We start from the raw sequence: 24,487 nt of genomic DNA on the forward strand, positions 1-24,487 counted from the left end.
TGTTTGGTATCATTTGGTATCAGATGGCCGACTTCTAAATGGTCACCATGGTCACCACCAAACTTGAGGAGTTTGCCCCCTCACATATACTAATGTGCCACAAACAGGACTTTAACATCACCAACCATTCCTATGTTATTACGGTGTATCCATATAACTGGCCCACCCTGTACAGTTATGCTTTCATGTTGACATACTGTATTAACACAATTCAGGGAGGATTCTAGGATCAGAGCTTTGGGGGGCTGAGCACCCAGAGAGCTGCCCAGCCAGCCAAGATACACTTTACTCGTCACAATGAGACTTCTTCCCCGTCTCTGTCCCTGCATCCTCCCTGTCCTCATCGTCTGTTGTCTTCGCCTCCTTTATCAGTCATCATAATTTTACCATCTCTGTGCAAGTCTGCAAATTTCTTTATTAAATCAAAAGATTCTTAAATTCATCAAGTCTCTCTGTGCCTGGGTCCTCGTCACAAAACATGACATCACTGTTTTGTACTTTTTAACAATTTAATCCCACATTTGTGAAAGAAAAGCAAAACACTTTTTTGAAAAGTCTGTAACAAAACCATCAAATCTGATCAAGGTTATTTAAATGCTGCCAAAGAAGAATGGATTGGAATAAAAAAAATACATATCCTAACCTTAATTACTGGAGGAGAATAATGAATGATGCTCATAGTGAGTAAGAAGTAAACTGAGTGCATATTTTGGACAGAGATTCACTTTTAATGTGTTTGTATAATATAATACAGATGCATAAAAACACTCCTGAAACAGAATAAATTATTACAAATAAATTATTACAAAATATTAAAAAATATTATGGATACTTTTGTTGTTAAAATGTTACCTCTCAACCAAGTTCTGCCTTTTATATTTTTAGTAGTGTGTCACACAAACAGGAAATATTGTCAAAAAAAAGTAAGTAATTGCTGAAGCACCCCCAAAAATGAACCAAAGCACCCCAAAAATGAACCAAAGCACCCCAAAAATGGGCTAAAATCGCCCCTGTTAACAAATAATAGCCCAACAGTCACTTTTATGCTTACTGTAGCTGTTAGCTAAAAACACTAATTTAGCCTAGTTTGCCATGAATTAAGCTTTGACAGACATGATCGACTGTTTCCAGTAGAATTCCTCGTTGTCATCTTGTTCCCTCTCAGAGCCCCGTATGCTTGCAGAGACCCCTACAGTAGGGAAATGTGCCAAAGAACGTCCAAAACATTGCATTTTAGGTTTATTTATGCCTTACACACAATCCCAACTCTTTAGCTAACTTAACAACTTTGGCTAAAGTCTATAGTTAGTCTTACTCGTTTGTACAACATTTCTGGATCGCCACTGTTTGAAATGATATGACATATGACTCTCACTGAAACAGCAAACTTTGTAGAAAACACAACACTTCTGATTCTCTATCTAGCTGTTTGGTCACAGCTGTAGATTACATTATAAGTGGTTGTTCACTCTTGTCAATAATTACATTTCTAAATTCTATTTGTGCAGTTACATGTAGACAAAGTCCAATATTGTATCTAAATGATTGTGTTATGGTGGGACAGTTTCCAGTTTTGTTGTATTATTGCACTAGGTATGACTGTGCAAGAGTTATCTTATCTTCCTTGCTTGCACCACACTCTTTGCAGAAATGGTGCACAGCAGCACTGCATCATGTTATTGTGTTGTATAATATACCAGAACTAATACAAAGCAACATCCATGTACACTATAGGTCCATACCAATGTGCCCAAATGGGACCTCCATAAATGGTAAGGGACGTTAATATTTTTCTCTTTTTTCAGTGCAAAACAAACTAACAGTACACATGATGCTGGCAAGTTAAAATGTCAGTGTCTTTTATAGATAGCATGTCTAGCATCATAGTTTTATAGATCACGTAGTCAGGGTAAAAACTCCATCTCTGATTATTATTGTACATGACTGTGACATGCAGTGGCCTCAGCATCATGATGAAGGCGACCGGAGGAGATAGTTTGGTAGACATCGATGTTTTGCCGATGAAGGCTCATGTAGCGGTCCTCTTTGTCCTAAACAACAATTTACACTGTCATTTACATTTAATTAAAGTGCAGCTTAAAACACAGACATAATGCACTGCAGCCTCGGCACAATTAAGTGTAAAACAGAACTATGGAAAACTCACAAACATCTGGCGAGTTTCAGATCCTGTTAAGTTAGTTAGACCTGATCTGTTTTCTCTGTTAGGATAAAAACATCAGAGGTCATGGGGTGAAAAATACCTCAAAAACAAGACCAGCTATGTCTACAACTAATGTGTGGTGTTTGAAAAGAACCTATGAGATACTTTGAACACCACAGTGGCTGCTGTATGCAGTAATGTGCTCAAGTGATTTCAAAGGGTCATTTCATGAGTTTAAGTGCGTCAGTAAAAGTTTTCACCTGCGAGGATTTCTCCTCAGGCTGTAACCACAGGTTATCACAGCCACACTGATGAGTGAAGCAGCAGCAGAAATGATGGGAACTGTAGCCATGAACTTCATGCCAGAAGAATCTCCATCGTCTGTTGAATGTTGCCACACACACACAAAAAAACTTCATTTTGAAAACATGAAAAGTCACAAAATTTGCATTAACCTGTTATATTAAAGTGGAAAACATGTTTATCTTTTCATTACATTAGAGTTACAATTGCATCATTCAAACACTTCACTGATGAAATAACACCAAAGTTGTGATTGGAGCAGTTTTATAATGAAATTTTAAAAAATTAGCCAGAAGAAGAGCTTAAAAACATTCCAGATGTTCATCTCCTGACTGAAACCTTTCATTAATCCGCTGCAGGCGGGAATGACGACCTCAAACCATGTATGACAGAAAAGAAAGTGTTAACGCAGTTCCAAACATCCACCTTGAATCTGCGGTGTGGGTATAAATAGAAAATGTTTTTACCTCTCACAGTCACACTGAGATGGAGAACATACAATCCACCACGAAATCCACACTCACAGGTGTAGTTCCCACTGTCTTCAGATGTTAAGTTGAGCAGGTGGAGAAACACAGTCTCATTTTCTTTGATCAGTGTGAACCTGGAGTCACAGCCATGAATAAAGCCTCGGTCGTAACGATAGAGCAGACGACGCTGTTCTCCTCGGCTCCTCTCTGTGCTGATCTCACACAGTATCATCACAGTAATATTCAGAGTTGTTTTGCTGCATATTTGAGTGGAATCGGGTTTCTTTCCAATTGTCTTCACAAGAGTCTCTATAAATTGTTCCAGTTAAAATGAAACAAAATCGGGATTATAGTTTCTATATATTTGTTGTTGTGGGAAAATCAATCACATATATTATTTCACTAACCTAACTAAAGCTTTCTTCTTAAACACCTGGCTTTACAGCTTTTCTTTTTTAATTATATATATTTACCTTCACTGCTAAAAACCACAAGCAGAAGCAGGAGAAAGCAGAGTTTCCGTGCAGTCATGCTGGTGAGGAAGTAACTGTGGCTGACAGTGTGAGGTAGACTATAGTGAAAGCAGGAAGACTTGCACCCTCCTTATTTCACCTCTTGTGTCTACACTGAAACTTTTACTATGTCTAAAATAGAAGTGCATAAAAGTGGAAGGACAGTAGAAGGTAAACCACCAACATTGTTTAAGCCAGACTGATCTCTCTGTTTATCTGGATGGACATTGTGTTCAAATTATGATGAGATGTTTGTTCAAAAACAAAACTAGTCTGATACAAAGAGTCATGTTTGCCACAGTTTATTGTGTTTGTATTGTATTAAATCTGAGAGCCTGAGTTGGAGTATTATGACTGAATGGTCTCCATTACTGGGAAACAAATATCCAGTGTGAAAAGATGGACGTTTATTATAATATATGAATATTATTATATTAGTATGTCACCTAAAGTTTTATATACTTTAAAATGTTTCATAGAGCTTTATTATCCACTCCCACAGTTCCTGCGCTTCTTGCTGAGCGTGTCTTGTTGTCGTGTTGATGGTTCACTGAGATGAGAGTCTGGTAGGAATCACTCGATGGCTGCTGAAGGTTTGTATAGGGCTGATCTGGCTCATCGTCATCCTTTAGAAAAGTGAAATATTTTAGGTATTAATCAAGTTCAACCCGGTCTACCCACACACTCTATTGATCTTTAAATCTCTCCATCTGTTGCCTGGATTATTTAATGTTTCTGCTCATTTCTGTAAGAGCTTCTTCACAAAATAAAGGACACTGAAGTTGGCACTAATAGTATTATAACACTAATCTGTAATTATCTATATAAGTAGTTAACATCCTAAAACATAAATGTACATGTTTTATGTTTACTGGCAAACTTTTAACTAGCTGCTGTAGATCGTAGCAATAAATTGCTCACCAAACCGTTGGGATTTTCAGGTACAGACACTCCAGATGTTCCTGACCTTAAGCAGCCACGTTGATAAGAAAGGATGTCAGCATTAGTGTAACACTATTCACATTCAAACAGAGAAAAATCAAGTAAGAACATCTACATTTATATTATCTTCTCTCTTAATAATGATAATTATTTTTGGAAGGATAAAAAGTGTTCATTCTAGACATGATGTTTAACATACACCGAATTCTCATTTATTGAAATGTGAATTTTCCTTTTACTTTCTCTACATCTATATCATCTTTGAATTACTGCAGCAAAAATAGTCTCACCCATTACTTTTCCTCCAGTAGATAAATCCCACGATAACTCCAGTTATAAAGATGATCACAACACCGGGCAGATAAACGGAAAAAGATTTGTCTGCTGAAGTGTGGGCCTCGTTTGTGTCTAAATCATTGAAAAGATGCATTTGTCAGTAAAATCATTTACTTTCATTTCCTGGAAATCAAAACACAAATCAAACACAGTTTACGTCTACTGAAACTCTGAGTGAAGTAATGAAACCCCAGTTTTATAACCACAGAGCTTTAAATATTGTCACTGTGCTCTTTTCTTTTGTCTTCTTCTTCTTCTTTTGCAGTCTTTTCTGAATATTACTATGAACTGAAATTGGTCCAACTGCTTATATACATTCACTGGCCACTTTATGAGGTATACTTGTTCAGGGTGTAACACAAATATTTCAGTGTTCATTTCATTTGTCAATCACATGTCAGCTTCATCTTCCTGGTTAAATAAAGGTTAATAAAATAATAAAATGTCAGCAAATCAATGCTCAAACAGAGCAACATGGCACATGTTACTGGTCCCAGTGCTTCACAAACTGCTGATCTGCTGGGATTTTCCCACACAATCATCTCTGTTCACAGACAATGGTCTGAAAAATAGAAAATATCCAGTGAGCTGTGATTCTCTGGGTAAAAATGCTGTTTACACATCAAACCTTGAGGCAGAGCGGACCACACTGGATATCACTGCTGTCCTCTAACAACAGCAAGCTGAGGCTACAGTTTGCAAGTCTGGACAACAGAAGACTAAAAAAACGATGCCTTGCCCGATGAGTTGATTTCTAACAGTTCAGACTGCTGGTGGTGTAATGCTCTGTGAAGGATTTTCTTTGCAAACTTTGGACCCTGTAGTAACCACTGAGCATCATTTAAACACCACAGCCTGCCTGAAGGTTGTTGCTGACCACATTCATGTCTTTATGCCCAAAAAATACCCATCGTCTGATGGCTGCTTCCAGCAGGATACCACACCATGTCACGGCGCTCAAATCATGTACGGCCTGCGCAGTCACCAGATCTCAATCCAGCAGAGCACCTTTGGGATGTGGTGGAACGGAAAGTTTGCTTCAAGTAAGAGCAGCTGACGAATCTGCAGCAACTGTGTGATGATGTAATTTCAATATGTCTTGAGAATCTTTGAGGAGTGTTTTTAGCGCCTTGTTGTGCCACAAAAAATGAAGACATGTTTGATGGCTGAAGGTGGTCCAACTCGGTTCAAAGATGTACCTGATAAATGAGTCAGTGAGAGTATTTAAACTGCTGTAAGTGAAAATAAGAAGAAAAGAAATGAACAAATTACAAGAATAAAAAACACATAAGCAGGTCAATACAATGCTAACACAGTGCTGAATAACTGTGTCAGATAAAGAAACCAAAATGCATTTACCTTCCACAGTGACACTGATATGGACAATATATGTCCCTTCAGTGTTTGTACACTCACAGGTGAAGTTCCCACTATCAGCTGGTGTTAAACTGGTCAGCTCCAGAAAGGCAGTCTGATTTTCTTTTGTTATTGAGAACCTGGGGTCACATTCCTGAGTAACGTTCTCTCCGTGTCGATACAGCAGATGACACTCTCCTCCTGTGTCCCTCTGTCTTTTGATCTTACAGATAATCAAAACAATAGTAGTCTGACTTTCCTTGTTGCAAATCCGAGTGACATCGTGTTCTCTCCTGACTGTCTTCACAACAGTCTCTGTAAACAGGGACAGCAAAATACGGTAAATACAAGATTCAGCCTGTGTCAGAGAGGACTTTAGTTTCTATATTTTGTGAATGTTAAACCATCTTTTTAATCCCATAATAATGTGTTTAGTTTAAACTAAAAGCAAGGAGGTTATAAATTTAAAAATATTAATAATGCATAATGAAAATAGTTTCCTTGTATTACCTTCAGCATCATGGGACACAGCTAGTGGTAACAGCAAAATCAAGCAAAGTTTTGATACGTCCATGCTTGTTAACATGTCTGTGAGCCACCGACAGTGAAGAGGAAGATGTGCGGAAAGAAACAAGCTGAAGCTTTCCTGGCTAAGCAGACGTCAGACTGTTGCCCTTCACGGGGCAAGTGTGAAATGATGTAAAAAGGAAGTGTACTGACAGGACTTTCATATTAAAAGGCTGTAAAGTTGAAACACTGTGCGAGCTCCCACACAAAAAGAAAACAAGCTAATTTTTCTTTATCACAGAGGAATTATTACACTGCTAACTGTCATGTTCGCTGAAACTGAAGGATGGATAATATTGTAAAAGTAACAACAAAACTACCATTTATCATAACATTATAAGCATTTTAAACTAAAATAGCGTGTTACGTCATCAAACCGCTTCATCCAATCACTCAGATACTTACAAAGTTTTGACTGCATTACCTTTAAAATTTGTACGAAGATGAGCATAAAATGAATAAAACTGACATGCTTGCATTTGTTGTGTAGTGCAACAGGTGTATGTGGCTGAGGGATTCCCATGATGCAATGCGTATTTCTTCTTCAGTCACCTTTCCTACTCACTGTGTGTTAATGCAGCTCTCTGCATTGAATCATATCTGTTATTAACCTCTGTCTCTCTTCCACAGCGTGTCTTTATCCTGTCTTCCTTCTCTCATCCCAACCAGTCGCAGCAGATGGCCCCGCCCCTCCCTGAGCCTGGTTCTGCTGGAGGTTTCTTCCTGTTAAAAGGGGGATTTTCCTTCCCACTGTCTCCAGACTGCTCACTCATAGGGAGTCATATGATTGTTGGGCTTTTACTCTGTATGCATTATTGTAGGGTCTGCCTTATAATATTGTTGTGATTTGTCGCTGTGCAAATAAAATTGAATTGAAAATTGAATTGTGAAGGCCACACCAGAAGCCACACAATTGGGAAGTCAGTAACGTCAGACACCAGCATCTTTATTTTAATTTAATGCACATTTCCACAAACATAAATAACGACACATGTCCCATAAACTATTTCTGGTTAATGTTTTACTGGTGCTGGAGGTCTGTTGGACTGCTGAGGGTAACTGGAGAGAAAATGATGTGTTGTTTTCACTGGACGTTAAGGCGTCTGGGAAGGGATCTCAGACCATTTACATCCTGGGCCATCTGACCTCAGGAAATCACATGATAAAGTGGGGCCAGGTTTCACAATGAGCTCACCCAAAACCCTGGCTGATTAGGACCCACATCCGCTTTCACACCTTGGCTCATGTGATTAGGTAGAGGATCATCAGGGGGTCCTTTGTCCCTCTTTGGGGGGAAACTCCCACTGGTTTTAAGTCTGGGACTCCCCACCATTGACCCTTAGAACTGAAGAAGCTTCTCGGATGAGAGGTGAAACGTCTTCAAGCAACTCAAGAAGTCCAGACGCTTTTCTTTCCAAGCTCCTTAGACTACGATGACCTGGATGACTGAGAACCTTCACAGACTTAAGTATTAAATTAATAGTTGGTTTTCATTCTTTGTTTTTAGATATTTTATTTTCTATTCTTATCCCCTCGTGTATTTAACTGGCCAGTTCAGTCCAATTTACTTTGGGAAATATTTAATCTGAGGTAGGGTTGCACCGATACCGGTATCTGGTATCGGCCTCGATACCACATTTTCTAAAGTACTCGTGAAAAGTTCCCCGATACCGAGGACCGATACCACGGTCTGAGACCTGTCTATGTTTGAGCGGCATGTAAGGGGTTAATCACAGGCGCCGAGTGCCCGCCCCCAGGCCCCGGCTGCATCTCAGAGCGGGGAGAAGGCGAGGCGAGACAAGTCAGCCGTGTGGAACTATTTCAAAGTGAACGAAGACACGAAAACAAAGGCGGACTGCAAATTGTGCTCATCGAAATTGTCCAGAGGAGGCTCTAAAGGTAGCGCATTTAACACAAGTAATTTAATCAAGCACCTAAAATCCCAACACGACAACGAGTACAAAGAGTTTGCCCACGCTTATTTACCCACACTTATTAGCACAGAGGAGCATAGCTGATGCTAAAGCAGTGGGACGGAAAATAGTTGGGCATTTTAAACATTCCGCCTTAGCCTACTCCCGCCTCGAGGACATTCAGGGACAGCTCAACCAGCCAATAAAGAGACTGCAGCAGGACATACAGACACGCTGGAAGAGCACGTATTACATGACATCAGTCCTATTTTTCCACATATTAATACATTTATGAATTTTGTGCAGGTATAAAGAGCGCTTCTTCTCCAACAACACTGCTCCAGAGGCCAAGCTGCACCTGAAGCAGGAGCTTCTAGAGGTGAGGCAGAGGGGAGTCGGGCAGAAGCTGCAGAACCTCCTGCTAAACTGTTCCTCAAGGCCCAGGCTGCCGCTGGCAGCAGGTGCTGCCATTGAGCTCGACACATACCTCGGAGAGGCCCCAAGCCCTCGTGAAGACAGTCCTCTGAAGTACTGGGGTGTCAACAAAATCAGGTTCCCCACTTTGGCTAAAATAGCCTGTAAATAGCTCTCAGCCCCATGTAGCAGTGTGGACAGTGAAAGGCTTTTTAGCTCAGTGTCACACATTATAGATGAAAACAGAAACAGTCTGACTGCTGATGATGCAGAAAAGCTACTTTTCTTAAAAAACCCTGCCACTCACTGTTTCTCTCCATTTAGTGAGTCATCTTAGACTTGATGTTAATACCTACCTCAGTTGCACTGACTGCCACAGTTCTATGTCAGTGGATGTTGTTAGTTTATTCACATATTGTGCACTAAATGGCAAAGATGTTTATTAATGCCCCTTGTGTTGTCCAAAGCGGCAGAGTTTAAAATAAACTGAAAAATACTTGAGTTGCACTGTCACTGTTTACATTTTTTTTATAATTATTTATTCTGTAATATGTTGCATACAACATGCTTTTATTTTAAATAAATGTTCTTAATTCCAAACCAGTCCCTTGTTTTTTTGTTGTTAAATTATAGGACTAAAGCTGTTACCTGTAAATTTAAATCATGTTTTTATTAAGTACTCGGTATCGGTGAGTACTGAAATGCAAGTACTCGTACTCGTACTCGTTTCCAAAAAAGTGGTATCGGTGCATCCCTAATCTGAGGTAAACATTTTGCTTTTCATTTGACCCCTGACCTGTCTGCTGTAATGCAGGAGGCAGGTTTATGACCTATACTGCAGCCAGACACCACAGGAAGCCTTCCTCCATGTTTTCTTTACAGTAATTGATTCAGCCAGTTTAAGTCTCCTTTGTTTTTGTGCATTAGATCACTGTGTGGGTTGTGTTGAGTGCTTATGTATTTGTAAGTAGCCATTATGACTTGACTAGTGGTGTTTATCTCTTTTAAGGGTCTAGTATCATCAGTTAATTAGTTTTTACACTTTGCAGGCACTTTGCTGTAAATACAACAACACTGCTGAAAACTCTAATTTAAATAATTACTACTGATGCACCTATCAAATAAACTAACATTTGCACAGGTGTTGAAATGCTGGACTCTTCCTCTCCTAAATCTGTGGCAGAGAAAAAATGCTGCAGGAGTGTTTTTTTACATGATATGTAAGAAAAATAAGAAAAAGAAAGAAACCCTGTGATTTTAATGTGAATGCATTACTGACATCTTATGCAAACACACATTGTGCACACCACTTTATCCCCTATTACAACTGCAGCTTTTATTAGTGCATGTTCACGGGACTTCTGATTCTATAGGGTCTTGACAAAAGTCTCTGCAATCAATTGATTACAATCAAGTGATTCAATTGAAACATGGAAATCAGCATTTCACCATTTTATACTATACATACATGTTTTGCTTTCAAGACTGGACAGGAGTGGCATGTGGGCGGCATTGTAGAGTGTGTTGACAGGAGGAAAACTTACACGCTCAGTAAATCACCCCCGTCACTACCTAAACCTCAAAGTCTGTAAACAGGAAGTGCATCTGCATGAAAGCTTCTGTTTTATATGCAGACAGATGACCTTTTGATGTAAAACCTTTCTCTGTATCTAGAGAAACACTTTAACTATATATTCAACTATATAGTTTAACATTTGGTCCGTAACTATCATTTAAAAACAATAAAAAGGTTTAAAAGAATATACATAGGCGGCTATAAAGACTGCAGGTCAAACATCGTGCAGATACAGAAGGACCTCCTGGGGTCCAAAATGTCGCACTATTACAGAGCAATGCTTACAATAGTCTTGCATGGTTAGCCAGTTAGACAGATGCAAATGTTAAAGTGCTAAAACAGACATGTAAATAAAATACAACATCATGTTAGCAGCTTATTGGTATTAATGTCTCTTAAAGCTCTCCATGACCTAGCTGCATCTTAACTCTCTGAGCTGCCACAGTCTTATAAACCCACCCGCTGTCTCAGGTCAGCTGATCAGCTGTTCCTGAATGTTCCCAGGACTGAGCGTAAACTTAGAGGACATCGTGCTTTTGCTGCAGCATCTCTGAAACTGTGACACGATCTGCCTTTAGAGATTAGACAGGCTTCTTCTCTGCCTGTTCTTAAATCACTCCTGAAAACTCATCTCTTCACCCTGACCTTTGACACCTTGTAAGATGTTGGTTTTTAGTTTGAGTTTTTTAGTTTATTTTTGCTGTTTTATCTCCAAAAGTCACCAACTTGGAGTGGTTAGTTTCCTGAGCCACGAGGAAACTTGTGTTTCAGTTTGCCATCTTAGGGAGAAATCAACACACATGGCTGTATTTCCTTTGTTGCTGAGATTTATTGATAAAAACAGTACAAAAAAAACCCAACCATTTGTACACATATTTACAAATAATAATAAAAAGCGAGTGAGTACATTTCAACATTTTCAGCAATCACTCACAATCCTGGCACTGCCATGGTATCTGTAGTCTGCATTTACCACATGTGTATCTGTAGCAGTGAACACATCGCACAGTGGCATGATTGTTCTTGCATTTGTGTTTGACCTGACACATGGCTCTTTTTCCAGGGCTAGGTGTGGAGGGTTGTGTCCGAAGCAACTGTTCTTTTCTTGCCTTCTTCCCAGCTACATGAGAGTGAGCCAGCTCTCTTGCAAGCTCCACCAGGAAGTCCACCCGTCTTTCCTTCGTCCCAGTGCATGCTTGATACAGCACATCCTGCGGGGCTCCATAGGATAATTCTTTTTTTTTTTTTTCTTTATTTAGGGCAATTGATTTGCCCAACAAACAGGTTGAATGTTAGTGTTATTTGGGTGTGCTTCATGGAGCTAAGCATTATGTTAGCATTTGTTGTGTTTGTGCATATCTGTTGGTTTTTTAGTTTATTTTTGCTGTTTTATCTTGTTTTGAAATATAGGGCTGTTTACATTTTTTATGTATTATGTGTTTTATTTTTTTACTGTTATGTTTTATTCTATTGTTCTTAACTCATTTACTGTACAGCACTTTGGTTTTGTCCTGGGTATTTTAAAGTGCTTTCTCAATAAAGATGGATTGGATTGGACTGGAAGATAAACACTTTAGTTTGCAGTACTGTGGTGAGTTCACAGTAAAGCACTGTGTTGGACTGGCACACAGTGATTGTGGCGTTCATGGTCAGTGTTAGGTTACCTCAAGTACAGTGGATTCATTTGCATTTAAGCTGATGATGCTTCGATTAAGTCATCAAATTTCACCTTTATATCAGCTCTATAAGCCAATTCTCAGGATACTGTTAGTGTAGGAAATGGAAAGACAACCAAGATATCTGTGAAACGTCTGCTTACATCTTGAATTCAGCTCCGGCGTATGTGGTAAGTTGTTAATGAGTGACTTTAATTGATTCTTTCTTCAGATGTGGCTATACACTCTACTGAGAATAAGCATACTGTCATGATATGAGTGGATCTTCAAAATAGACATCAAAATAGGTCATGGAGAAAATAAGTAGAAAAAGTAAAGATCTTATTAGGAATAATACTGTTTGGATAATTATAACCATCATAATCAACCAAATCATCTCAACATGTATTTGCTCAAAAATGTATTTATTACCACAAACATGTATTTAATTATCAACAAAAGGAAAATCAACAGTTTCTAGAACTCCAACAGGGGCAGGACTTGGAGGTACTGGGATTTCAGGAGGCAGCAGAATGGTACACTGGTCAGTGTCATTATTATTGACCTGTGATGGTGGATGGCCTTGGAGGGAGCTGAGAGGTAACTCAGACCTCTTGTCTTCAGGACACGTAAAGCAAACATACTCCTTCTCAGCAGCTGGAGACTTAGAGACATCCCAACTCATCAGCCTCATGCGTTTGGGCATCAAGTGTTCCTCTTCATCATTAACAGAAAAAGCAGTAGAATACCTGCGCTTTCTGCAGAGACCTAACTCTGCAGTGGGTGGAGGTCTCGGAGGCAGAGGAACATCGCTAGGACACATGAAAAACATCACTTCATCATCTAGGGATGAACGATCGTTTTTCAAATCTGGATGAATGATCTTGTCAGTGTCCTTTGCATGAAAGCTGGCATCAGCAGGTGGAGGATTTGAAGAAACTGGTACATCAGAACTCATCAGCCTCATGCGTTTGGGCATCAAATGTTCCTCTTCATCATTAACAGAAAAAGCAGTAGAATATCTGCGCTTTCTGCAGAGACCTACCTCTGCAGTGGGTGGAGGCACTGGGATTTCAGGAGGCAGCAGAATGGTACACTGGTCAGTGTCATTATTATTGACCTGTGATGGTGGATGGCCTTGGAGGGAGCTGAGAGGTAACTCAGACCTCTTGTCTTCAGGACACGTAAAGCAAACATACTCCTTCTCAGCAGCTGGAGACTTAGAGACATCCCAACTCATCAGCCTCATGCGTTTGGGCATCAAATGTTCCTCTTCATCATTAACAGAAAAAGCAGTAGAATATCTGCGCTTTCTGCAGAGACCTAACTCTGCAGTGGGTGGAGGTCTCGGAGGCAGAGGAACATCTCTAGGACACATGAAAAACATCACTTCATCATCCAGGGATGTATGATCATTTTTCAAATCTGGATGAATGATCTTGTCAGTGTCCTTTGCATGAAAGCTGGCATCAGCAGGTGGAGGATTTGAAGAAACTGGTACATCAGAACTCATCAGCCTCATGCGTTTGGGCATCAAATGTTCCTCTTCATCATTAACAGAAAAAGCAGTAGAATATCTGCGCTTTCTGCAGAGACCTACCTCTGCAGTGGGTGGAGGTCTCGGAGGCAGAGGAACATCAGTAGGACACATGAAAAACGTCACGTCATCATCCAGGGATGAACGATCGTTTTTCAAATCTGGATACATGATCTTGTCTGTGTCCTTCGACTGAAAGCTGGCATCAGCAGGTGTTGGACTTAGGAGCTCACATGCAGGTGCGCTGATAGGTCGGAACATGAAAGCGGGAACTTCATTGTCCAGAGCACAACGGTCTGCACTGGATGAGCGTGGGAGCTTCTCCTTTGCCTGTGGAGGAGGCAGACTTTGACTTTGTGTTGCAGAGGAACATTTAAGTCATCTGACGTTTTGCTCTGTTACATATTATTATTGTTGTTGTTGGATTTTTCTTTAAAAATTCACACGATTTAATGTTTAGAAACAGACACAGTGAAGGGTAACTTACCACAGCTCGAGCCATTTTAGGCGTCTGTCAAGGCAAAGACGCAGGATTTGGTTTCTCTGTGTAAGATTACAGGACAGTTGTCAGTTTCAGTTTCAAGTCAGTTGGATAAATTCATATCAAACTTCTCAAACTGTATCATTAAAGCATTGTTTAGGTGGACAAATATGAAAGATATGAAGATAAAAACAGTAACAGCTGGCAATCAAGGGAAAACAACCTTACGAAAAAGGTCTTAATCATTATTGTTTTAAAGTAAATCTTTCAGTCCTTACTTCAGTGATTGTTTGAAGTCTCTGTGCTTGTTGTCAGTCGCAGATTTGTGTAAAATATTTGCAGTTTGTTAATAAAGTTTGCAGGAGCTCCAAAGTTTGTCTGTTCAATACCAAAGTAATGAGGAGACTGAGTGAAGGTTTGGAATCCTCAGTGACAGAAGAATGCAGCAATGTTTGAATTTGAATTTGTTATTGTTTTATTAACAACAACTACCAGGATCATACCATAGCAACACAGTGATGCCCAATCAAATGTCAGGTACAAGGGATAGCCCACATACACATCCAACAGCACAGTAAAGCAATGGGCACCAATGCCACCAGTCAGGCCTTAAAAATACCTGAGTTATATAACAGCACACTGACAGTGTCTCATCCAAAAATATAAAATGTATAAATACAGTTAATATCATTTTTATTTAAATTTTATTTAATTCTCTTCATATAGTGCCAAACAGATGTCTCAAGTCGTCACTGTTACAACATAGATAAACATGAACATGAAATCCATTATTTAATTCTCTTCCATTCACTCCAGTTCAATTCAATAGCTATATAGATGGATAGACAGATACTGTATTATATACTATATTGATTCCAAATGGATAATTAATGTGTTATATCACCAGGATAATGAATTCAAGTAGTACAATCTCCAATAAACAGACAACACAGTTCAAGTTCAAAGTGCAATATGTGCAGGATCCAGGCTTTATATTGTAAGATGCAAAATGTTTATATATACATAATATTGTTGAAAAAATAAAGAAAGTTAAAAATCAAAATAAGTTTATTGTCACTGTGGCTGATGTGATTGCAATATGAACCTGGAAGCAGACAAGGGAGAGATGGAACTGAATCTTAACAAAAAAACAAACCATTTATTAGGTTGAAAAACACGAACACAAAACAAGGCCCAGCAAACAGGGGCGGAAACTAAAACTAAAACCTATCCTGGGAATAACTCGGTATGACTATGACAACTATGACAAGAAAAACATGAACATGAATCCGAGGAGGTGCATGCGAGAAACTCTGATGAAAAAACATGAACATGAACATGGACCTAAACAGAATCAGGAGATAACCTGAAACCCGGAATAACATGAAAGGAGGAAAACGCACCAACACTGCCCAGAGGAAGACAGCGGACTTAAATACACAGAAGAGAAAGGAGGGAAGTGGAAACACAGCTGACACAAATGAACCTGACACCACAGGGGAAGCAAAATGAAACACACTGAACATGGAAACACAACCCTTTCATAATAAAAGACGAAACAAGGAGAGACGTGGACGTGTGATGGGCTGAGTTGCCAAATGGCTGGTAGGCTTTTAGCTAGGCTTTAGCTTCAGCCAAGTGGAAGCTAAATTGGCTAGTCATTCATATGTAAATTAGGTTGTTACCTGAGAATTCTGGAGGGGAGTGGGGGTGTGTGAATGATTGCTGATTTCTAACTGCCAACTGCCTCTTTGTTTGTCTGGGGGGGAGCTGCTAAAAGCGGTGAACTTCCTTTTGTGTTCGTCTTGATGCATTCTCAATCATCCAGGAAAATAAATCTCCAAAAGTCACCAACTTGGAGTGGTTAGTTTCCTGAGCCACGAGGAAACTTGTGTTTCAGTTTGCCATCTTAGGGAGAAATCAACACACATGGCTGTATTTCCTTTGTTGCTGAGATTTATTGATAAAAACAGTACAAAAAAACCAACCATTTGTACACATATTTACAAATAATAATAAAAAGCGAGTGAGTACATTTCAACATTTTCAGCAATCACTCACAATCCTGGCACTGCCATGGTATCTGTAGTCTGCATTTACCACATGTGTATCTGTAGCAGTGAACACATCGCACAGTGGCATGATTGTTCTTGCATTTGTGTTTGACCTGACACATGGCTCTTTTTCCAGGGCTAGGTGTGGAGGGTTGTGTCCGAAGCAACTGTTCTTTTCTTGCCTTCTTCCCAGCTACATGAGAGTGAGCCAGCTCTCTTGCAAGCTCCACCAGGAAGTCCACCCGTCTTTCCTTCGTCCCAGTGCATGCTTGATACAGCACATCCTGCGGGGCTCCATAGGATAATTCTTTTTTTTTTTTTTTCTTTATTTAGGGCAATTGATTTGCCCAACAAACAGGTTGAATGTTAGTGTTATTTGGGTGTGCTTCATGGAGCTAAGCATTATGTTAGCATTTGTTGTGTTTGTGCATATCTGTTGGTTTTTGGGTGACGTGGGGGCAGGAATTGGACAAAGTGAGACATACTAAGGTAGAAAGACCAAGAGAGAGACAGAAAGAGAGAGAGGGTGTCGGCACTCCAAAAGAAAAAAAAATGGTAGTTTTCTGACAAGCTAAGCTGACTTAAAATGCTTACCAAGGGCCATATTGAATAAAGATGATGGGCTTAGCTAGGTGGAGGAGGAGGTAGGGGGCTGAACTGGAGGCTGTGTGGGAAAAGGGTTACACTAGGGACAAGGAGAAAATAGTGGTGTATACAAAAACAGACATTCTTGAAGTCAGTTAATAATATTAGAAATGCAAGTAGACCTCATGATACTTAATTTAAGTTTGTTTACACTGAAGGAGATTCCACAGTCTGTAAGTAGATCATCTGAGAGCTATTATTATCACCATTTAATTGAAGTCAGTTTTTTTTTTTTTTTTTTTTTTTGCCTGTCCCATTTGGTTCTTTATTCATCAGAATTGTTGTCTGAAGACCAACAAGGATACCCAATGGATTTACTTTGCCAAATGGATCATCGTGGCATTGCCGTATTGGTCCATTTGGTCGATCTTTGTTTTTATTATTTATTATATTTTATTTTCAGATGTTACAGACGGGACAGACATGAGTGAGGGATAGGAAAGGGAGAAAGAAAGAGGAAGGAAAGGAAAAACAGAAGGGGAGAGGGACAGTGAGAAAGGGGGGGAGAAAAAAAATAAAAATCTCCTGGATCACCTGTTGAGAGAAGAATAGAAAACAAGCAAAAAAACAAAAAAAACAAAGCAACATACTAAACACAACACCATCGCATTAATCTAGCTAAGTGTAAACAGCAGTAAATACTAAATATTCAATGTTGTTGTGCAGCACGCAGGACAGATGTGCTTCGAAGTAGCAGCCAAGAAAGGTGTAATTTAAGTCTACGAGCAGTGAACACCCGTGTGCATACCTGTGTGGATCAGCGTGCTTGTATTCCAAAGGTTTCTCCATGTAACGATCTGCTAGGGAGTGTGGGGGGGCCACAGCCCCGTCCTCCAGGGTATGAAGCAGGTATGGAGGAGATCAAAACTCCAGACATCCAGAGGCCCCCAGAACACAAGAGACCATGGAAGACCAACAGAGGGGCAGCCGCACCACTGTCCCAGTAAGAGCTGAGGAGAGTCCCAGATGAGGGTTCACTCAGCAGCCGCGGAGCAGAAGCCAGGGGGAGTTGCAGTGACGCGCCGGTGAGCTCCGCCGGCAGCCAGCTGAGCCTGAGTGACCGAGCCCCAGGCCGAGAGGCCGGGGGCACCCCACCTCCGAAGTGGACCGAGCGAGCCCCAGGTTCCAGGCCCCGATAAGCGCCCGCCAAGGAGTGAGCCGGTGTGTACCTGGACGCCCACCCCCAGACACAAAGAACCACCAACGCACCGACACCTGAGGGAGTCCGCCACCGGCAGGGGAAGTGGTGGTGGGTGGAGATAGGCCTCCAAACCTTGGAGGGCCTGAGGTGTCCCCAGAGAGGTGGTGTCTGATACCCAACCTGACATATAGACACAGACATACAGGCACACACAGATACAAACATCCATTCCCCCCCTCATGCTCTCATATGCACTCACTCCACACTCAACCAACGTGGAGACAGACATAAAGAGACGCTGTACACACGATCACACTCCCCAAGCGTACTCTACAAACCGGGTCTAGGTACCCTTGCCCCTGGAGGGGGGAACTGCACCCAGACCCAGGTGGTGTTACCCTTTTCCCTGCGGTGGGGAGAGGCAGACCACCCCGACTCCGTAGCAGCAGGGAGGCCCCACACTCCAGACCGCAGTCGGACGGCCAACTCCTCCTAGCCCTCCCGCTCCAGCAGGCCGCAGAGAATGGGGGTGGGAGAAGACTCCAAACCTCCCTCCACCCGCTCATTGTAGTGTTGATGCATGTGTGTTCTAAGGTGCATTTAAAACCCAGGAGGGCATGGAGCTACCTGCCAAGGAGCAGCAGGTAAGCGCATTGTCCCTCCTGATAGCCCTCAATGTCTACGTGTATTTAAAATTGAGAGGTGGGCAACGACGCCAGGGGTGATGTGTACACCCTGATGGTAATATGGACTCTGTGATTGTGCCCACCCCCAAGATCCTATATGTATGTGTAATGAGAGTGTGAATAATGTGAATGTCTAAGATTTATTGATAAAAACAGTACAAAATATTTACAAATAATAATAAAAAGTGAGTGAGTACATTTCAACATTTTCAGCAATCACTCACAATCCTGGCACTGCCATGGTATCTGTAGTCTGCATTTACCACATGTGTATCTGTAGCAGTGAACACATCGCACAGTGGCATGATTGTTCTTGCATTTGTGTTTGACCTGACACATGGCTCTTTTTCCAGGGCTAGGTGTGGAGGGTTGTGTCCGAAGCAACTGTTCTTTTCTTGCCTTCTTCCCAGCTACATGAGAGTGAGCCAGCTCTCTTGCAAGCTCCACCAGGAAGTCCACCCGTCTTTCCTTCGTCCCGGTGCATGCTTGATACAGCACATCCTGCGGGGCTCCATAGGGTAATTCTAAAAAATGCTTTAGTTCCTCACATTTTAATGCAACCCACTGAATTAAAGCTGAAACTACATCTGAGTTGTATCATTTCAAATTCATTGTTGTAATTTACAGAACCAAAGTTAGAGAAAGTTGTTTCTGTCCAAAGTCTTATAGACATAACTGTATGATTTTCAATGATTTCAAGGACAGCTGAAGATAAAAAGTATTCAACAAGGAGAGACAATGTTAAAAACAATGTTAAAAACATTCATAACACAGTTTGAATGTCCAGAATTGGGTCTTCATCAGGGTCACAAAAATCTTTGAGATTCTGTCTCTGACACACAATCCTGTCGCTGCGCTCGATTTGTAAACACTAACAGCTCTTTGACTCCAGAACCCAGTTTGTGTTGGTGCGAGGCATTAGTGGATCTCTCTCTTAGAGTAGAGTTAGAGTTACTACAGTTTCTTAGGAAACTGAAGAAGGCCCGTCTCCCTCCTCCAGGTTCCCGTGCAAATGTCAGACAATTCAAAATCCTGTTTGACTTTATAAAGGAGACACAAATGTGCAAAAATCTTGACAGAGTGCTACAGTGTCACAGACAGTTGCACTGCCTTTGATGAGAAACACTGAGTGATAGTAAAACTAAACAATCACTGCAACACACTGATACAGGAGAAGTTGTGATTGTTCTTTTCATTTGTCCTGTTGTGTAGTTTGGCTGTAGTGTGCCCCCCACCCACCCCCCTTTCAAGAAGCCAGCTGTATGATCGTCCACATTAAGAGAAGGAGTTAAAAGTGGGAGTCAGAACCTCCAACTTAAAGTGGAACATTAATGTCACACAAATGCAGACACAGACTCAGTGCCATTTTTATATTGTTAGATTCAGAGATTTTATTGAAGTTCTCAGTTATATTAGGGACATACAGAATGCTTTCTAATGGAATAAGAGGAGAGAGTGAAGCAACTGTGCCACCCTAAGGACCATGGAGTGGGATTAATGATGAGTTGTGCTCATTTGATACCAACTAATGTGTGTTGGGTGCATTGTGAGCGCCGTCCAGGAGCGAACCAAACCCCAAGACTGGCAATTGGGACATTGAATGTCACCTCTCTGGTGGGGAAGGAGCCTGAGTTAGTGCGTGAGGTTGAGAGGAACCGGCTAGATATAGTCAGGCTCACCTCAACACACGGCTTGGGCTCTGGAACCAGCCTCCTGGAGAGGGGCTGGACTCTGTCTCAGTCTGGAGTTGCCCCTGGTGAGAGGCCTGGGGTGGGTATCCTGGTGTCCCTTCAGCTTGCTGCCTGTATGTTGGGGTTTCTCCCAGTGGATGAGAGGGTTTGTTATCTGTGCCTCCGGGTTGGGGTTCAGAGTACCCAGCCTTCTTGGAGTCCCTGGGTGGGACACTGGAGGGTCCTACTGGGAGACTTAAATGCTCATGTGGGCAACAACATTGAAACCTGGAGGGGCGTGATTGGGAGGAATGGACCCCAGGACCTGAACCCGAGTGGTGTTTTGTTATTGAACTTCTGTGCAAACCACAGCTTGGCCATAACGAACACCATGTTCGAACATAAGAGTGTCCATAAGTGCACGTGGCACCAGGACACTCTAGGCCACAGGTTGGTGATTTGTTGAGTCTTCTCAGTTTGTGCTAAATCATTGAGTTGATTCTCAGTACTGTTCATTAGAGTTCCTGACCTGTTCTTTCCTGTACCTAGATTTCCTGGACGCGTCCCTGACCCTGTGTGGATTGCCTGTTGCTGGATTGGCATGAGAGTGTAACGGTGTGAGGGTGAGTGGCTGAAGAGGAGTGAGCGTGCGAGCCTGGAAGAGGTGAGTGTAACACAGACGATGCGACGAGGAGCACAGGCAGACAGGAGGGGACACAGCTGGAACTAATGGGCATAACGAGACACAAACCTACAAAGTAAAACAGGAAACTCACAGGCTGTTTCACAATACCAACTTGGGGACACGAACAGAACACAGAGGAAAGACACAGGTAGGGACAATAGAAACACTAAACACACAACTCAAACCCTAAGAACAAATACAAAACAGCAGAAACTGGAAAATAATACCAACAAACTCAAAACACTGGGTCAATGACTCAGGACCATGACAGATCTGCCCTGTTTCACACTTAACACTTTGTGCCCACAGAAATTGGGCGCACCCACAGAAACGCAAAGCAGGAGATGAAGCATCGCTGAATATATGTCCAAACCAACTTCATTCTAAGCCAAAGACTAGAAAATATGGTGAAGCATATTTTACATGTAGTTGTTTTTTCCTGTGTAATAATATTCAACATTGCTATCAATACCTACCTCGGCACTTGTGCAGGTGAAACCAAAGGGAAGATAATCACACCGTGACGCCTCTTCCTTTGTAAATGGAGGGACAGTAACTGCATGTGTGTATGTAAGCGTGTAAAACCTGCAGATAGTCAGATTAACAGTATTTTGTCTCTATCTGCCATTCTGCAATTCATCTCATGTAAACAATAATGTGCGCACAGCGTGACGTGAAAAAAAGGCACATATCTTTGACGTTGCGTGACCAACTCTGTATTCCTCGTCCACAGGTAAACGCAAAAAAGGAGTTTTAAAAAATCTCAGTTTTCGGTGATTCGAAACGCCGTTTACATGTGGACGAATAACACGTTCTCACTCCCAACTCGTCAAACGTGTGACGCATGGTCAGGCTCCCTGTGCTTCACTTATGGACGCGCAGGGTACCCCCCTCGCGTCGGGAATTGACGTGAAGGGCCCTCCGATTCAAGAGATTGCCGCGGAAGTGCCTGTTGTCGGTATATTTAGACATTTTCCAAATCACATTGTAGTGACGTATACAGAACACAATAAATTATATAATGTAAACAACTACCTGGAAAACAGGTAGAACGATACTTTTGTATCGTTTATTGCATTTACGGAGGGAGTGATGTATGCTGGGTAATGGCACAGCTAGCTACTGGGTGACTTTATTCACCCGCTTCGGCTGTTATCAGTCCATACAATGGGCGTTATTAGCACAAATCAGTCCCATAGATATGGGCCATCTCCTGCTAGATTGTTCAGAAGGTTGTTCTCATCCATCCAGATGGAGGATCACTAACAGGAGCGTGGAAGACTCCAGAATCCACTCTGGCTAGAATCCAGTGGATATGCAGTGTGTACAGGTAAGACCGTTTAAACGGACAGCATTTATTGAATGACTATTAAAAGTCAGCGAGTGTCAGTAATGTTAATGTGGTTATGTTAGTAATACACAGAGTGCTAATATAACAGCTTTAAGATGCATTTGTAGATATTATTACGTGTTTTACCGTCTTTATGGTGCTAGCTTAAAGTTACAGTGTAAACGTTAGCTTATATTGGAGTAAAGCTGTTACTGTTTAAATGATGTTAGCACAGAAATATTAGCTTCTGTTATGACTGATGAAGTTACTAGTTAATAAAGTTTCCAGTAAAGTGTTTAATCGCAGCCACAGATTGACAGCAAATATCTCGATTAGCTTCAGTGCATCTGTAATAAATATGTGCAAGTTTCAGTGCTTCGTTTAAACTGTATGATACTTATACTGACCCAGGGTCAGTGTAAAATACAATCCTAGCTGTGTGAACAAAGCCTGGCTCCTTTAATCCTGCATGAAAAACCTCAGGATGCAGGTTATTATTATTCTTTCCTGCTGGCACACCTGTCACACCTGAGAGTCAGCTAGAAACTCACAGTGACGTGGACATCATGCAAAGACTGCCAGACTCTGTAATACTGCAAATGATCAGTGACTCAGGTTAACACTAAACTTTAAACGGCACCTCTGTGTCTCTGTGTGCTGAACATCTAGGATTGAGTCAGGCTGCATTGACTGTGGGACTTTAATGTGTTAAAAGCAGGTTGAAACGGCTCAGAAACATTTGAAGATTAAAATTTAGCATTATGGCTGCTGGTGGTTTGTAAAGCCTCTACTCAGCTGTATTTTTGTTACTAATTTATGTTTGTTGTTGTTTAACACAGATTTCAGAAGAGCAAAGATGCTTAATAGTTTAACTAGATTTCATTTGTCAGTGTGGGACTGCTGAGTCACCTGAAGAACTCATTTCATTCATTCTCCACATGATGTTCATTTACAGAAATGTTTCACAGGAACTGATTCCTCCCAAAGGGTGAACTAGTGTGTTTCCATAGATTACCTCTGTATGAATGTACTTCTTAAATGAAGGCAAGTGTTTGTCCTTTTTTGTTCCTCAGGTACAGTACGTGATATCAAGGGCAGGCGGTCAACACTGGGGGTAGACAAGAAGCAGACGTACTTCCAAGAGGGAGCTGCAGTGAGGTCAGAGGTCAGAATCTGAAACAGCTCAGGTTTATATTTTAGAGGTTATAAAAAATCAAAATGTATTTATAAAGAAACCTTTAAATAATAGTCATAATTATGATTATTATAAGAAATATCAAACATTTAAGTGGATTTTCTGTTACACATATTGTGTTAGCCCTGCAATAAACTGGCAGCCTGTCTTTGTCCTGTATCAGCTGGGATAGGCTTCATCCTCCCGCAACCCTGAATTGGATACATTGTATTCCAATTATGTAATCTGATCATTTACAAACTCAAGGTATCTAATCAAAATGTAAGTAATAATTATAAAATGGGAAAGCAGAAATAAGTGTGACATAAATGTAAATGTGTGAGCTGACATAGAGGACAGCTACATGCAGTCTGAAAAACCTTTGTTGTCAAGTTTGCAGGTATATCAGCACGAGACATTCTTACATAGAAGAGACATTAAAGTCTCTAACTCAGTGAAGCATTATTGGTCCCGTCTGTTTGGATAAATATAATAACCCGATGTATGTCCATTTATTGACACATTTTCTTAAGTGCTTATCCAGTTCAGGATCACAGTGGAGCTGCAGCTGGATATGTTCAGTAAATAAACCTTACAAAAGTTAACAATAAACCTGCATCCATGTACGTTGTTGTCCACAGGATGAGAAAATCAAACTGGAAGACTGTGGAACATGTTAATAAATGTTTGTGTGTTTGTCCCTGTGTCTTTCACAGGAGGCGCTGGAAGGTTTCCCTAATAGTTCCTGGTGAATCAAAGCAGAACCATAAAGATTGCTGGACTGCATGATGGCCTTACCCCTGAGCCGTCATCCTGTTAAAGGAGGAACCAGTTAGAAGCTGTTTTCAAAGTAGCTGAGCAGATTTCTTACTTGAG

At 41.1% G+C, this 24,487-nt stretch overlaps 1 protein-coding gene and 3 long non-coding RNA genes across 4 annotated transcripts in view; 3 read left to right on the top strand and 1 right to left on the bottom strand.

Moving 5' to 3' along the window:
• Positions 1-24,487, top strand: part of LOC145424441 (ribonuclease inhibitor-like) — a 92,151-nt gene that overhangs the window by 11,747 nt on the left and 55,917 nt on the right. The window lies entirely within an intron of this gene.
• On the bottom strand, positions 1,833-3,859 carry LOC145424014 (uncharacterized). The gene is made up of 2 exons (XR_013904965.1): positions 2,935-3,859; positions 1,833-2,545 (listed from the first exon to the last, which is right to left on the bottom strand). It is a non-coding gene; the product is annotated as an uncharacterized LOC145424014 (long non-coding RNA).
• LOC145424038 (uncharacterized) lies at positions 7,491-9,577 on the top strand. The gene is made up of 2 exons (XR_013904993.1): positions 7,491-8,549; positions 8,870-9,577. It is a non-coding gene; the product is annotated as an uncharacterized LOC145424038 (long non-coding RNA).
• Positions 22,180-24,472, top strand: LOC145424005 (uncharacterized). Its single transcript, XR_013904955.1, has 3 exons — positions 22,180-22,437; positions 23,511-23,602; positions 24,328-24,472. It is a non-coding gene; the product is annotated as an uncharacterized LOC145424005 (long non-coding RNA).

The sequence above is a fragment of the Astatotilapia calliptera genome, chromosome 23 (genome assembly GCF_964374335.1).
Source record: "Astatotilapia calliptera chromosome 23, fAstCal68.1, whole genome shotgun sequence".
NCBI classification, from domain to species: Eukaryota; Metazoa; Chordata; class Actinopteri; order Cichliformes; family Cichlidae; genus Astatotilapia; species Astatotilapia calliptera.